Raw genomic sequence first — 17,013 nt, forward strand, 5'->3', positions numbered from 1 at the left:
TTCAACACATTTTAGACAAGTTTAGACTAGTAGGTCATAGTTTGAGGATATACTTTGTAATTAATTACACAAAGAGTCTGTTAACTGTTTGTTAACATGTTAGTTAGCGTGGTAGTTAATTATTATACATTTTCCCCAATAGTATTTTCTTTCAACACATTAATCTCATCCACCATAACCTTGAAAAGTTCCTGCATCTCTTTTTCTCCTTCTCCATGTTTAGTGAGTGACTGACGGTTAAGACGCAAACTACCTGTATAAATGTTTGTTTGTTGGCGCGTGCAATGCAATGACATATTTTAAGAAGTTCTTAAGTAGGAAAAATAAGAAATTCGTAAGAAATTACAGTTCTTAAGACGGTTTTTAAGAAAATATTGAGGAATTGCACTTAAGAACTTTCTTATGAACTTCTTAATTTTGGATCTTAAGACATTTCTTAAGATCGTTCTTAAAAACATATTGGTGAATCCGGCCCCAGGTCTAGCATGATCTGACGTGTGTCACAGCTGAGAGGTCTCAGCAAAACTACCTGTTACATCAAGAGTAATGGTGTCAGGAGAGGTCCATCTCCCCGCCGGTTGGTCCGTCTCAAACCTGAAGTGATACTGCCCCGCATCACCCAACTTTACGCCCCGAATCTGCACCGAGCAGCTGGAATAACTGCCTCCTACGTAGCTGGAATGTTCGATTAAAACGGCGTGATTTATTTCAGCTTCTTTGGAAACTTTCAAGATTAGAAGTACATTTTAAAACATCCACCGTGTGCGTCCGCGGTGCGACAGGCTGATCTGGTCGGGGTCAGAGTGGTGAACGAACTCCCTGCGACCCTCTGCAGACACACGGAACCACATGACACGTTTCACGGTGTGACCTGTGGAGTTCAGGACGCAGAAAAATGACATGCAACAAAACAAGTGCACAAATAGTGTAAATACTGCAAAAGAAAATGTGTTGATGTGATGGGGTAAAGAAGGTAAGGAATAAGAATGAGAAATGAAGCTTTAATAACATCCATAAGCTTTAAAACTGTATATTTTAGATATGCAATATTAAAAAAAACAAACATTTAATTCATCGTATCCGTTATCTGAAAATAAAATAGCTAAACTGAAGATCCTGGAATTGCTTACCTGATGGGTAATCATAACGGCAGGGCAGAGTGACTGTAGTTCCTGTCCACACACAGATCTCCTTCCTGGAAAATGACACACTCCACCTGCTCTGACAAACTGCAGAGAACACACAGGGACATTATGGTCATCACAATTTTATGAAAATAAAAATGTTATGCAACAAAAAGCACAAATACAAAATGTTGCAACCTTAAAAGAAAGCACGGATGATTAAAACGTTAAATGTTTCAACATGTATGCATACAAGAACTCTCATTTGAATTATCTTCCACATTGATAGAGTAGATAATATCCAACCATGGAAAACTAAAAAGAGATTCAAATTATAACACACACAAGTTGCAGCTCAGTCCAGAGAATGACATGTAACGGTGGAGCAGTGATGATGATCCTGGGTTTGCAGCCATGGCGTCGTCCTGTGCTGCTGACTGCCACCCTGGCTGGCTACCTTGCACAAAAGTCAATCAATACTTATAAATAAACCTGAGAGTAAAGGCAAGGGCACCTGCATGCAGAACTGTTTGTGCTTATTGGCTCCTAAAACGGAGTCCTTTGCTTTTAAAAATGGTTAACATCTCAATTGCGATTTGTGTGAAACAATTTGAAAAACAATTGTTTTTCTTTTGTTGAAACCTAACTGGTCACCCTTAATTCCGTCAAACATGATTCTTCTACGCATCTTGCACTCTACAACACAAAAATCAGTAGTTTTTTTTGTATAGTGGTGTTTGTCTCCTACCTGGTAAAGCTGCAAAGATGGTGCCCAGAACTAACGCACCTGCAAACATCTCCGCTGACACGAGCCCTGTGGTGTCACCCAAGAAGGAGATGAGCAGGAGGAGACGGAGAAACGGGCATCACATTGATCAAGATCAAAGACATCCAGCTGAATAAATGTGAAGCACTCACCTCTTAAAGCATCCACATTCACCTCAGTCGGTAAGAGACAGAGACTTAAACGATGTGCGTGACCCTTACAGCGATGGAGGGGAGCAGGATTTAAAGCAAAGCATGGTGACTGAGATGGGATGGTAGGGGAGGGAGGAGTAGTGAAAGGGGCAACAAGAGGAGGATGAGGAAGTGTTCCTTTTAAAGTAAACTCAACTACCGCCTCATCTTTGGTCATCTGAAATGTTTTCTAATGTCTGTTTTCTCTCCACTTCTCAATCTCAAAGTGTTTTTTAAGGTCACTGTTGTGGTGTGTTTGCTGTTTTGATAAAATGTGACATCCTTGTGATCATGTCACACTTGTCTTATTTTTAGGCCACTTTTCTTACTGCAGACCAAATGTCACTAACCTATTAATTAAGTAAATAATATTTAACATAATGTAATATATCACACTGTCAATACAGAAGTACCGTATGTACAAGAAATATGTACCAGTTACAAACCTACAGACAAGAGGAGCTTTGGCAAGAATACCCAAGACCCAAGTAACGTGCAGTAACTTAGACCCTTCTTGGTGAGGAGATTATCTTGTCCACTTTCCCCCTTGTTTCCTGTCATGTCTTGGCTGTTTTATTTTTAATAAAAGGCATTTAATGGAACAGTATATTACAGGAGAGGTACTTAGAGAGTACAGTCGTCTTCCAAGAGCAGTCCCGAGAAAATATAAGGATTTTAAAGAAAGGGATCAAAACCAACAAGATTTACTGATTTCTGTTTCTGCCTCTCCACCAAATGCCAGCGGTTTTATCTCAGCACATTGGGTTTTTAGCTACTAAAAGCAAAGACATTCTAACTTAAAAGGGAATAAGTAACTGTTTGGATCATTGAATATTCAGGGATTCACCTGTCCCGGAAAAAAGTGTTGTATTTAAGGGTAAAAAGAATAGTTTATAAAATGTGTTTTTATCGTTTGCAGTTGCACATGGTATTTATTAACATGAAATCAGAATAAAATTAGTACAAGATGATTTAACTAAGGATTTGCTATTGAATATAACCATCGATTGAATTACACCTTGAGGGCTTTTTTTTAACATTCTTTTTAGTTTTTGTCTTTATCAGATACTGTCCTGTTTTTTGATGTTCCATCTCTCTGTTTCTCTCTGTAATCTGCAATTTATATGAAAGACATTTCCTTTCTTCTCACACTCAATTCATTTGGACACAAACATTTGGGAGTGAAATATTGACTAAAATATTTAATTAAAAAAATGTTGCTAACAAAAATAAATATTTTGACAAAAGCAATTGATGAATTCAGTTTTTCTGGTTCTGCTGCTATTGTTTATTTCACACAATATACAGTATTTTATTTGATATTACGTATGAAATCGTATCTTACTGATCTATGATTTAGCCTTTTTGTTGCAATTTCCTTTACTGTTACTATTCATATAATAATTTGAGATCTTAAGATATAATTCTTACTCATCTTCTGTGCAGAAGCCTTAGGGAGCCCTTGTCTCGTTGTTTTATCAAAGGTTTTTACATCCATGTTATCTCCCTGACTCATACAGACACAGGCCTGTGTATTAATACTGGGTTTTCTCACAGCGTAGTTGTGAGCCTTTTGTAGATGGTGAAAAAATGTGACAAAGACTTCTCTGGGTAGAACTCACGAGAATCCCTTAAAAGTCTCATAATGATGTCATTGTCTGATTTTAATTAGCTGTCTGAGGTCTCTAAAGAGGGTATATAATGTGTTTTGACTGCATGCATTTAACAAGCCCTAACAAAATCTGTGTGAATGGCCCTCAGCTAAAAAGAAGTTGTTTTTGTGTGCCCATCAATAATTAAATAAGCCATGCACTGATTGGTTGGTTTACAGCATAGGTGTTTGGGTTTTATACCCTGGCACATATAAGTTAACAGGAGACTAATAAGTTAATTAGCATAAAGTGCATCGGGGTTGCCAGACCTCCCTGGTATAATCACACACAGTAGTAAACCACCCAGCAGTGAGGGACATGGTGATATAGGCCTAACAGGAAACGGGATAGAAGACAGTTATCTTAGACTGATCTGTAAAGTCAAAGTGATCTGTCACACTCCCAACATTTACTTAATTTCTACCCTCATTTTGGCTCATGCAAGCACTAAACAACTAAAGAAGAGAAGTGTTCACAATATTACTGAACTGGATTTAAGCTTAATGGAAAAATTAAGTCTTAAATGGGACCTATTATGAAAAACACGTTTTTTCTTGCTTTAAAAGTGGTCTCCCCTCACCCTGCCAACACAGAGAAGGAGGAAAGCAACCAAATTCTGCAGTGTCTGTACAGCCGCCCGGAGGATCCTTCCAGTGTCATGTGACTTTTACAAGCCGTTCAGATTCTGCTCCTGTCTTTACGTAACGACAGGAGCGATTTCCATAGGTCGGCCTCCACTGCTGAAACCACGCCCACAACTAACTCCACCAGCCGGAGCTTCAGCCATTGTTCCGAAGCGGTGGCTGTTTCCACAGAGAGGGACAGTAAAAATTAGGTTTTGCATCGACATTTACCCTCATAAAAGGATCAGTACCAACAGTACGGACGAAATGCACACGAGTCAGCGCTAAGTGACGTTATTTTTTTATGTTATTTATATTGGTCTACAAGTATGATATTTGGATGGGCTAAGTATTTAGTTTAGCTCCGGAGCACCGGAGCCCCGGACCGGACCGGACCGGTGAGAAGCTCCGGTGGCTCCAGTGTTCCCTAACGGAGCCCCTCACTCATTAGGTAACACCGGAGCTCTATTAGTAATACATTTTTCTTCTGTTCATGGTTTCAGATCTTCCAAGCAATGCACCTGAAGCTGTTCAACGACACCTTCAGAAGAAATGCACGGTCCTTCCTTGAGCCAGCAATAGTGCATAAATGTTATTTATATACAACTTATGTTCTTTTATTTTTTCTTTAACAATAAAGTTGCCATTTGTGAACATTCAGTGTTGTGATTTCTTTACAGTCAACATGATTCATTTGTCTTGTAACATAAGAAATTAAATGATGAGGAATCGGAGTAAAGAACTGTGGTGTAACTGTTTAGAATTAAATTAAATCTTCCTGTGTGAATTAGTGTGAAGACAAGGTGACCCGGTCCCTCTTCAGGGAACTAAAGGCTGATTTATGGTTCCGCGTTACACCAACACAGAGCCTACGGCGTAGACAAAAAAAATAAAGCAATGGAAATTATTTTGTCGCTAAAGCTCCCTCGCATGGGACACGCTTTTGTGTACGCAGCCGGCTCTTCTGCCTAGAGAGGTTTTGTTCCCTCCCCTGCTACACGTCATTCAGGCAGCCAATCAGCACAGAGCCTCATTATCATAACTTCCCCTCCCCTCAGAATCCCTCATAGAGAAGGAGGTTAGAAGCGGTAAAAATAGAGACATGGCCCAGAGGCTGAATTTCTGATTTATGTAGAAAAAAACAGCTTTTGATTGTTTTTAAGACATTCAAGGCCTGTTTAAAATATACATTAAATGCCATAATAGGTCCCCTTTAAACGTCTTTTATGTCAATCAGAAAATTGACGAGGGAGAGGGCGGGTTCTTTTTCAAGCTCATTACATGCCTTTAAAGCTGAACACTTTTACAGCTCTTGTACTTTCACAGAATGTAGTTAACATGTCTGATTTCTTAACCTGAGTTCAATGCCTAGCTTAGCTTAACCCCAGGTTGAATTCAAAATGTTGGGGTTTACCTTAAGTTTTGTTAAACAACAGCTAATTTAGCCACTTGCTAACTGACACCAGGGGCCTGTACTACGAAGCAAGTTCAACATACCCAGGATATCTTTTCCTTATCCAGATTCACTAACCCGGACAATTGCAATCACGCTAAGCGGTCACACGACGGTGGTTATCAACTCGGTATATCAACCCAGGTTTCTCCAATCTGGATATGAGCGCGTGCACATAAAAGGGGCAGTGTTTTCAGCGCATGACCAATCACAAGCATGGAGAAGTCCGCTGTCAGAGCCGCTTATTTCAGTAGCGAAGAGCAAACAATAATTTTACGGAAATATGATGAGTATAGGCATATAATACAGGCAAAAAGCAACACAGTTGCAGCTGCAAAATGCAGGAAAGACAGCTGGCAAAAGATCGCTGACTGTATAAATGCGTAAGTTCATAGGGATATAAACATCACTGCCCCATCATTAGGGCATAAGTAGATCTGACTATAATTACAGTTGTCTATTCTGTTAAATGCATGTGTTGCTTAGATGTATTCGTATGGCGTGTATTCCTTCAGCTGCAACCCAGCGGAGTGAAACGCACATGGGAGCAAATAAAAAATAAATATAAAAACATAATTCAAAGCGGTAAGTAGGCTCACTTTCATATCTTAGAAGTACAACAAGTACAAGGCTTTAGTGTTTATATCACTCTCTGTTTTAGGATGATATCAGTATACAAAAGCACAATGAAATAGCATTGACATTACTTGCAGCAAACAGAAAAAAAAATGACAAGAAGAAGACAGGAGGGTCCCTGAATACGCGTTCTCTTCGGAGGGATCCTCTCACGATCCGCGCACCGAGCTCCACTGGATTCTCTTCGAAAGGGCATGCCATTTTCCAAGAGAGCTGATTGGTCAGTGGGCGGTGCTTTTACACCCGGCGATCTGTATCTCGAACATAACCTGCTCCGGAGCAGGTTAGCTGTTCAGCATAAGTTACCATGGCGATGTACCCCGGTAAGAAGTGAACCACCGTCGTAGTCCTGAAAACCCAGGGTTAAACCTGAAGTTACCTCGCTAACCCCAAATCCCGCTTCGTAGTACAGGCCCCAGGATGGTGTTGTATACAAACATCAGCCACAATTCAGTTCTTTGGATGATTGTGGGAATTGATATCCATGAAAATGTCTGTGGTTATGAAACTCTGATTTCCTTCTTCACATTCAAAGTCAGATAGTGATAAAATGGGCTGTCCCAGACATAAAGGTGTGTTCTTCTTGCACATGAGATTACATTCTATACACTTTCACGTAGTTGAAGTGTTGTTTTTACTGGTTTCTGAAGATCAGTTTTGAAGCCCGTTTTTCCTTGTACGAGGCTCAGCAAGCCGATGGGAACAAACCCACTGCACTAAACAGTTAGCTTTGCTCCCAGCTCCTCCAGCCGAACCCTACCGAAATATCTGCAGAGCTGCTGGCCGAATATACCGTTTAACATACTGACTCGACAGCAAAATAAAAAACGACAGTCGCATTTAGCTGACACTGGGTTTCTAAAAGTGTCTGGTTGCCCAGCTGAGCGCAATAGCATGTGGTTTAAGGATGAGGAAGCGATAATGACTAGCCATTAGCTGAGCCGATTGTTAGTAAATCATTCATCCATTTTCTATACAAATTTTATCCTTCAGTAAATCATTAAAAATAATTGTATTGCTTTATATAAATTCTCCTAATGTGGTACAATAAAATTCACCCCCCTCAGAGTTGACACGGATGTGAAATCAAATGATTGAGACCCAAATGGTTTTGATGTTTTTGAATCAGGCTGTTTATTTCTGCTCTGAAGGTAAATGGTAACCAAACCCACTTCCGCATTGTGGCTCATGCATGAATAAGATTCGTTCTACTTCCCCGACTGACACATACAGGCTGGCTGCAAAAATGGGTCAATCTCTATTGACTTTCATGTTAAAATGTCTGACTTTAGAGCAGTTATTAAACATATTTACAACCGGTTAAAAAAAAAAAACGTGTATCACAAGGTGGATCACAGTCAGGAACATGGATCCATACAAGTGCACGCACACTCGAAGAATATCATATTTACAATAATACTGGACTGAATTTAATGCTTGTGGAAACACTGTCATTGTCTTAAATGTCATTAATGTCCATCAGAAGAGTAGAAACAGAGAGACGGTGGTGGTTGATGGAAGGCTATTCAGTAGGGGAGGATCCCCTCTTGCACAGGCTGACCCCCATGAGGTTTTTTTTATTTATTTATTTTTTTTAAACAGGTTTTTATTGAGACCTGTCCAGCCTCTTATGAGCTGGGATAGGCTCCGGAGACCCCCTGTGACCCTGTACAGGCTACACATGGATGGATGTTTTTATTGAACATGTTTGCATTATTATTTGCTTAACATACAAATAGATACTGTATATGTATGAAGTAGTAAAGAATAATACTGGCAGAAATCATGTGAGTAACAAAATGGAAATATATTAAAAAATTATAAATAAAATAAAGTAAATTTAGAAAAATTATTTAAGTACAATAAAGGGGGAAGTCCAAGGTGTCAACCTAAGAAGCTTTACATAATGTTCCAGGTCCTTTTTCCAGGCCAGGGAAGTGAGCCCAGACTTTGGGAGGAGATACTGTCCATACAGTCCAAGAATGGATTCCAGGTACGATAAAATCAAAACGGTTTGTGCTTTAATGGTGTGGAAAAAGTTTCGAAAGGAATGATATTTACAACAATTTGCTACCGCTGACGAAATGTTGTGGCTTTGTCAGTAATCCATAAAGCAAGGATACATTTCTGGGCACAATGTAGTAAAATAGTCAGCAATACTGTGTTCTCAAAGTCTTGTGGTATTTCATCCCATAGCCCCAGCACATAAATCCTTGTACTGAGATAAAGCTGACACCTACAGTAAATATCACATTGAACTATTGGATGATTAAAGCCCAAACCTGCTGAATAGGAAGGCACCTCCATCGGCAGTGAAAGACAGAACCAACATTGCATTTAAGAGATAGTTGTGACAATGATGCGTTTATCTTGTGTCTTCAGGAGGAAAAGAAAGTCTATGTATAATCTTGTTCTTGAGTTAGAGGCCAACACTTGGACTAAATTGTCCATTTTAAAGCTTGAGAGGGTTTTATAAAGTTTTTTATGAAATTGTTTAGGTTGAGAGCTATCCACTAATGAGTTCTATAGGCAATGTGGCTAAGCCTCCAGAGAACACATTTAAATTGGACTGAATAAAATTTTGAACTTGTAAATATTTCAGAAAGTCAAATCAAATCAAACTTTATTTATATAGTGCTTTTCATGCATATATAAAAATGCAACACAAAGTGCCTTACATAAAACGTTAAACAAACGTAAAACGTATTAATCTCCCAGCTGGTCCGTACTGTTTCCACCCTCCTTGTGTCCTGTCAGGTTTTTTTTTGTAGACCCTGCTCTGCAGCGCTTTTGGTTTGTTTCTTAGAATAATACATCACCTTTTTTTGGAACTCCTGCTTCCTTGTTGTCCTGCATTGTGGTCCTACATCCACCACCACGTGACATCCTGAACAAAATCACCAACGACTTTTGGTGCCAGTCCAGAAACCAGAATTAATGCCTGGGGGATGTCTGGGTTTTCATGAATAGGAGTTAGTGAAGGAAAACAGTTATGAAATCCCTCGTGTTATCTTTCACCAGTACAGCAGCTTTCTTGGGGAGATATATACCAAATTACGCAGTGGGATCCCACCAAGGGAGGCTGATTCACAACCAATCTAGGTAGAAGAGGGATTGTCTTTTTTTGCTGTTTTGTTCTCACGATTATTCAACCAGATGGCTTCAATACCAGCCTCTTGCCTGACAGTTGTAGCGAGGGGGCTCCATAGCTAATGCAAACAGCAACAGGCTCAGAGGGCAGCCTTGTCTGGTTATTCGACCATAGTCGATTAGTTATGATAGCAGAGAGATGTGACGTAGCCTATACAGAATTTGGATGCGCTTGATGAAGTTGCTCCCAATACAAAACCTGTGAAGCATAAAAAACAACTATGGCCACTCCAACCAATCAAACACTTTTTCTGCATCTAGGGAAACGACCAAAGCTTTAAGCCCCGTTTACACGTAGCAAAAACGGTGGTGTTTTCATGCGTTTTGGCCGTTCGTTTACACGAAAACGAAGCTCAAAGTCACCAAAAATGATCAGACGTTCTGAAAACCCAGGCCAAAGTGGAGATTTGCAAAAACTCCGTCTTCACGTTTGCTTGTAAACAGAGGGAAACGGATATTGTGTCTTCAGAACGTCACATTATGCGACAGAAACATCACCAGCATCATGTCTGCGACCTGTGTTTACAATTTGTTGGCCACTGTGATCATGATGGATGCTGTTAAAGTAGTGCTGGTTTTTACGTTTGTGCCAGCACTTTTCTTCTGTTTTCATTCACAACTGCTGTATTATGTTGAGGAGCAGAGAAAGAATGCTCAGAGGTCTTCAATTTTACATCAACTTTATCTCCAACCAAGACAAAGGGTTGCCTGGCAACAGCGTCGTCGTCGTTTTTGGATCCGACCAGGCCGGACCGCTTGCTGGTGGGAAAACTTCGAAAACAAAGTGGTTGTCCCGGAGGAATGGCATTAGAACTTCAGGATGTCACGGTCATCGCTACTGTCCCTTTCGGAGCGTCCCCACATAGAAGGTCAGACAACTGTCATGCGGTCCCCGGTCTTTGTGATGAATAAAGTAGCCTGCACCCTCTACTATTTAGCTGATGAGGGTAGACTGCACAAGACGGCAAACGCATTTGGTTTATCTAGTATTTATGCGGGTTCGTGTAAATGAAGAGATTTTGAAAATTATTTGATATAAATTATATTTTTCAAAACGTAGAGGGGAAAATATCAGTTTTTCTAAATACCCGGCTATGTGTAAACGTGGCCTTAGAGTTGAACTGAAATGGGTGCTGGATCACATTGAGTAGACATCTGACATTGTTTTTTCTAATCTTGAAGGTAACACTCTTGCAAGAAGCTTTAAATCTACATTCAACACAAAAATGGGTCTATCTGAAGCACAATGTTTTGGAGGTTTTCCTTTCTTTAGCACCAGAGAGATGTTAGCTTCTATTAAGGAGGAGAGGCTCCAGCGTCAAATGAATGATGAAGCATTTCAGAAAATGGATTGACTAAAACAGAAAAAAACTTAGTGACTGGATACAACTTTTTAAGGTTATCACTTTAGATAAATCTGGTCCCAGCTTGTTTGTAAATTTTGGTGAATCCAGCTTCATGAAAACGATAATCATGTTCTGCTCTACCCCAAAATTAATAAATCAATAATAAATAAACTAAATGTGAATGGATGGCATGAAAAGTTCAACATTTTCACCCTAACAATGGTCACGGAGTGCTGGCCACCGAGGCAAGATACATTTCACTGTTTTGTACATTTTAATGCAATTTTAGACCATCATTCCCAATTTTGTGAAAGAAAAGCATAACACATTTTGGGTAGATGAAATTTGAGTAAACCAATAAATCTAAGAAAAGTTAGTTAAACCCAACCCTAGATAAATAGGAAGGGATTGTGACTATAAAAGACTAAAACAGTTATTTGCTGCCTTTGTTTTTACACAGACCTGCACCAGGACATCATTGTGATGACTGTTACTGTCCAACATATTTTTAGTACAAAAGTACTGTAAGGAATAAGGTAAACATATCTGTACGTACAAATATTGCAAACCGTATGTACCAGTATTTATAAATTAGGTAGCCGAGGCATTAATATATATTTTACAACTCCAAGCTTAAATGTGGCGTCACACTTTTTATTTTCCTTCTCGTACGTTAAGCTTTATGTCCATGATGTGAATGATAAATTACATTGTGAAATGAATGTTTTTCTATCTCAGCTTAACAGTTTCTGTCTGTTTTCTTACCTGGTTCTTCCTGGGCCTACACCATCTTCTCTCCTTCCCCTCTTTCATCTCTCCCTCTTTGCACTGGCAACCATGCACAAGTACATTGTATTGTACTATATTAATGAAGTCGTTTTTTTATATCTAATAAATTAATAAAACTATCTACCCCCCAAAACAGGCTAGAAACGCCATATGTAAACTAGGTTTAGTTATTCACAGGTATGAAAAGGCCTTGGCCTGCTGGGATAGATAACTTTTTCTTGGTGGAGATTTATTTAAGTCTGAGCAGAAGAAGCAGTTAAAGTCACAAGCTATGACCAGTTTTTATTTTCACGAATCCAGTTAGGAAATTGTGAAAACACATGAGAAATAAAGTCTACATCCTGTATTGGCAGGAAGTTTATGTTGAGAAGTGAAACTGTCTGACCTTGAAGATGACCTTTAATCATCTCGTATCTGCCATACTTATCGAAAATTGATTTTACATAGATAAAGGTAAATGTTTGTTTAAAAGAATTGCGACCCCTCTGCTTTTACTGGTAATGGATGAACAGAACATCTGTCTCTTCTTAACTTTAAGTGCTCACTAGGGGACAGGTGGGTCTCTTGTAGAAGGGCTATGTACCTGCTCCTTCTTTAGGTATTTCAATAGTTTTTTTTCTCTTAATAGGATTATGAATACCTCCAACAATCCAGCAGCAGACTTACAACACGGGCCGGTAACAACACATTTTAGAAAAGGGAAAACATGTTTAATAAGTAATGGCATACGTACAGTAAGACATACAACACCTCAGACTGATGAAGTAAAACAACAAATGTAATTCCCCAAACATGAGTAGAAGAAAAAGGAAAAAAGGGACGTACAGGCACAGTATCACATATCCATAAGAACTACACAAACAAAGGTTTTTTTTCCTTCACCCTCCTTTAGACATACGTAGCTGCAATCCAGAAAATACCTGAAACACTCAAACCTTAAGGCCTGTTGTAAATATTCAAATATTGTCAGTATGAATTCATGAACCACCTTATACTATCAGTTGTAAGGTGGTACTGCAGATTTCCATTTTTGCCGCAGGGGTCACTTTAGAAGAGGGAAGTTTGCCCAGGAAGGCAGACACCTCTTTTGGATGTTACAAGAAGTTCTCCTCCATCATGTTTAATTCTGAGGACTGCCAGGTACAGCATGGCGAAGAGGATGCCTTTATCCATAAGCTGTTGTGTCACTGTGTACTATTACTGTTGTTTATTCACAAATGCACAAGAGACATTTTCAAATACCATGACATGAGCAACGTTGTAGAGCAGCAGTAGCATTTTCTTGGGTGCAGCGGTGGATTGGCCATAGGGAGTACCGGGAGTTTTCCAGTGGCTGACCTTTTTGATAAGTAAAGAGATTGGCCCAGTAGCCCCGCCCACGCACCTTACCGTCCAATCACCTTTAATGATGAGCTCATGACACGTCATTAGCAATCTAGGAGAGAGAAGCGACAGCAAAAATTGGAAAAAGTAACGAAAAGGCGGACCAGAAAAACTGCAGGAAAATAAAATAAAAAGCTCTTGCAACTGACGCTGCTAATAGCAGAAATATTATAAACATGTTTAGAGAGGGAGGAGGACATGGTGGTGGTGATAGCAGGTGTGTGTGCTACCTAACATGTTGTGGATAAACACTCATTCACTAAACGGTGTCTACGAACTTTACTTGACATAATAGATAGTGTGAGGTGTAAATCTATTTCTGAAATGTTGGAAAATTATATACTATCCGGATTAATTAACCACTATTTTATGGTGGTGTGGGATTTAGCTTGCAGATCTGCTTTTCCACCATTTTTATAATTACGATAATAATTGTTCATGCTTGACCTATTTTTTTGTCAGTGTTTATGGTTTAAGGCCCTTGCTTTTCTTTTTTTGAACCCTTATTTATGGAACTTTTCAGATTAAAGGGGCATGAGGCTCCTTTTAAGAAATGAGACTCTCTAGCGCCACCCTTCGCCACGACGGCCGTTGGGGGTACTGCAGCCAACAGTGAAGCCGGCACGGGAGAACGGGGAGAACGCGCATGCAGCGTCATGTGACGTCACATCCGCAGGACAGCGCGGGAAATTCGGCCCCACAATTGCAGCACACAGCCTTTTCAAGGCAACGGAGAGATACACTAGAGCAGGGGTCGGCAAGTAAGTTTGGCCTCGGGCCAAATTTTTTCGGAGCAACTGAATGGCGGGCCAGAACATCACATCAATCAGGCCAAACATGTTTTTTTTTTCTACTAAACAAAACTTTTTTCCCCTTATCTATAGGCTACTAGTATTATTATACTATTATATCTTGTACAAAAAAGTAATTTAAGAAAGTCATTAGTTTAAATAAAGTAACTTGAATTTGCTACAGACTGTTATTAGTGTGTTATTACTGCTTTAGCGCTTAGAGCCCTGTGGCTGCGTTATGACACTGCTTATAAGTAACTTGGTGATAATAATATTATTTTCTGCCAAGCTACTAACAAATGCAGTCCTTCTTTAAAATACACAGAACGACATTAAACACATGAAAAACCCATGACGCACCTATGAACAGTAGCACAGGGGACAGTCAGTGTGCACACGGAGCAGCAGCTCTCTGTGTCTCTCTGTCTCCTGAAGCGAGTGAGAGGATATGCAAATGAGGCTGATTTTCCGACGTATTTTTAGACATATAATTAGGGTTGCCACCCGTCCCGTAAAATACGGAATTGTCCTTTATTTGAGAAAAAAATGTTGCGTCCCGTATTGAACTAATACGGGACGCGATTTGTACCGTATTTTCATTAACTTTTACACCATATTCTAGTTGAATTATTGAAATAAATGAACCTTTACACCATATTCTAGTTCAATTATTGAAATAAATTTACTTTTACACCATATTCTAGTTGAATTATTGAAATAAGTTAACTTTTACACCATATTCTAGTTGAATTATTGAAATAAGTTAACTTTTACACCATATTCTAGTTGAATTATTGAAATAAATTAACTTTTACACCATATTCTAGTTGAATTATTGAAATAAATTAACTTTTACACCATATTCTTCACCTGTATCTATATTCTACATCTGGGCTGATATGGACATACATAGCATAGGAGGATATTTCAGTTGCTAGTATGGTTGTCTGTCTGTACAGTCATGCAAGTTCAATGCTACTAAAGCACTTTAAACTTTAAATCAAAGCATTAAAATAAACACATTTTTATTCAGTTTAGAAGTTTTGGGGCTTTTTTTTTTGGCTCCTGCGCTGCTGAAATCAGGGCGTCCCTTATTTCTATTTCTGAAAGGTGGCAACCCTACATATAATGGACGTTTTACCATTTAAAAGACCAACAGCAAAACTCATGGTAAGTTACCAGTTGTATTTTTCACAGTTTAAACCACAACAAATCACTTTAAAGCAAGCTAGTTTGCATAAAACAAAGAGCACCGTCTTACCATTTCAACAGCTTCAGGAGTTCTGCCGGGAGTCTGTGCCTACGTCACTCCTGAATATTTGTGTGCACCTCTAATTAAGGCCCCCCTATGCTACAGGTGACAGGGAACTATACAGAATTGTGTGCGTCCGGAATCATGAAGATTCTACTTTTATTTTATTTTATCTTTTCTAAATAAAGGCTTTGAATTCTCTATGAAATTGTCGTTTTTGTGATGGTAAATAATTTAAAAAAAAAAAAAATATTTATCAGATTTTCAATGTAATCTGGCGGGCCAGATATTATTGGAGACGGGCCAATTTTGGCCCACGGGCCGCCATTTGCCGACCACTGCACTAGAGGGGTCATTCTTTTTGGTTTGGAACGCTTCATCTGACATTATTACTATAAAACTTAAAACGTATACACATTTTTTTCATAAATCCTGCCTCAATCCTGCATCATGCTCCTATAAATTACATCAAATAAAAGACAAGGAGACAATGACCCACTTCACATTATACAGTTAAAACTAATGTACATCAACGGACAGTATCTGCGTATTGTGGTGGGCCAGTCTGGACAAAAAAAGTCCAGGGCCGAATTGTTGTCTCCGTCCAGGCCTGCCTGTGTACCTTCATGATCCTGGAAGCTGTGTAACTTTATGATGATTGCTTGCAGACGTTGCCCTGGGAGAGGGTGCTGTGTGAGGGCCCAGTGGCAGCGGCCTACTTACCCTCAATTGAAGCTGATCTGCAGCAGCTCTGCTAACCAGGTACCAAAAAAGGAGACAGGCTCTGAGCCCTCAAGTGCCTTCAGGAAGCCCGACGATTTGGATGCTGCTACGCTGTCCTGTGCTCTCCAGATCATCAACTTTTTCCAGCGCAGCCTTCAACTTGTTCTCCACTTCGAATACTGCTGTGAAGCCCGCTGCCGTGTCCTCCGAGTATGAAATGCAGCCATCTGCTTCAGTAATTCGAGTGTCGAGCACAGTGAGATTATAAGGTTACTCCTCCAATTTCTTTAAGACTGGTCAATTTTTTTATTGAAAGAGGCTCTAACGGCCTCAAGTACCTCTGCAGTTATTTTTTCCACAAGACGGTCCACATCTACTTGGCCCAAGGTGCTGTTGCTCCCCTCTATGTTGCCCCCACATACGACAGAATCCTCACCCTTGCCCGTTTTTGCGATGAGGTTAAGTTTTTTCTGATTGCTTTGCATTCTTAAATTAAAACCCCAAATCTAGCCACTCAATTAAACTGGACAAATTCCTTTCACAATATATTGAATAGATGCCGAACTGTGTCAGCACAAGAGATGAACTGCTTCTCCACCATTGCCAACACATCAATCTATCACTATTGATAAAACACAACGCCTGCAACTACCAGATCAGACACAAAACCTTTAAAACAATGTTTCCCTTTATCTAACTTACACCGTGATATCATCTTTTGGCAGATATTTATACTTTGCAATCTGCAAAGTGAAAAAAAGATTTTACCTCTTGTACAGGTTAAAGGAAGAGTACTACTACTACCACCACTACTACTACTACTGTCGTTTAGCAGATGGTTTTTTCCAAAGTGACTTACATCTGAGTGAACAACACAGGCAAGAAATCCCATAGGAGGGTCCATCATGGATCAGTCCTGGTCAGACTGCTGTCAGTCCAGACAGACACACGTGCTGCCATGCTAGTGCTAGAGTAGTCAATAAAGCAAATTAATCCTGAATTTGCCAATTAGAAATATCTAAATATTTAATATAAGTAGGTACCCACGACTGGTACATCTACATGTAGGGTCCATGTACGACATAAAAAAACGACATTGCCTTGGGGCCCAAGGCAAAGGCAGGCAAGTGGCCC

Source organism: Cololabis saira, chromosome 3 (assembly GCF_033807715.1).
Source record: "Cololabis saira isolate AMF1-May2022 chromosome 3, fColSai1.1, whole genome shotgun sequence".
Lineage (NCBI taxonomy): Eukaryota > Metazoa > Chordata > Actinopteri > Beloniformes > Belonidae > Cololabis > Cololabis saira.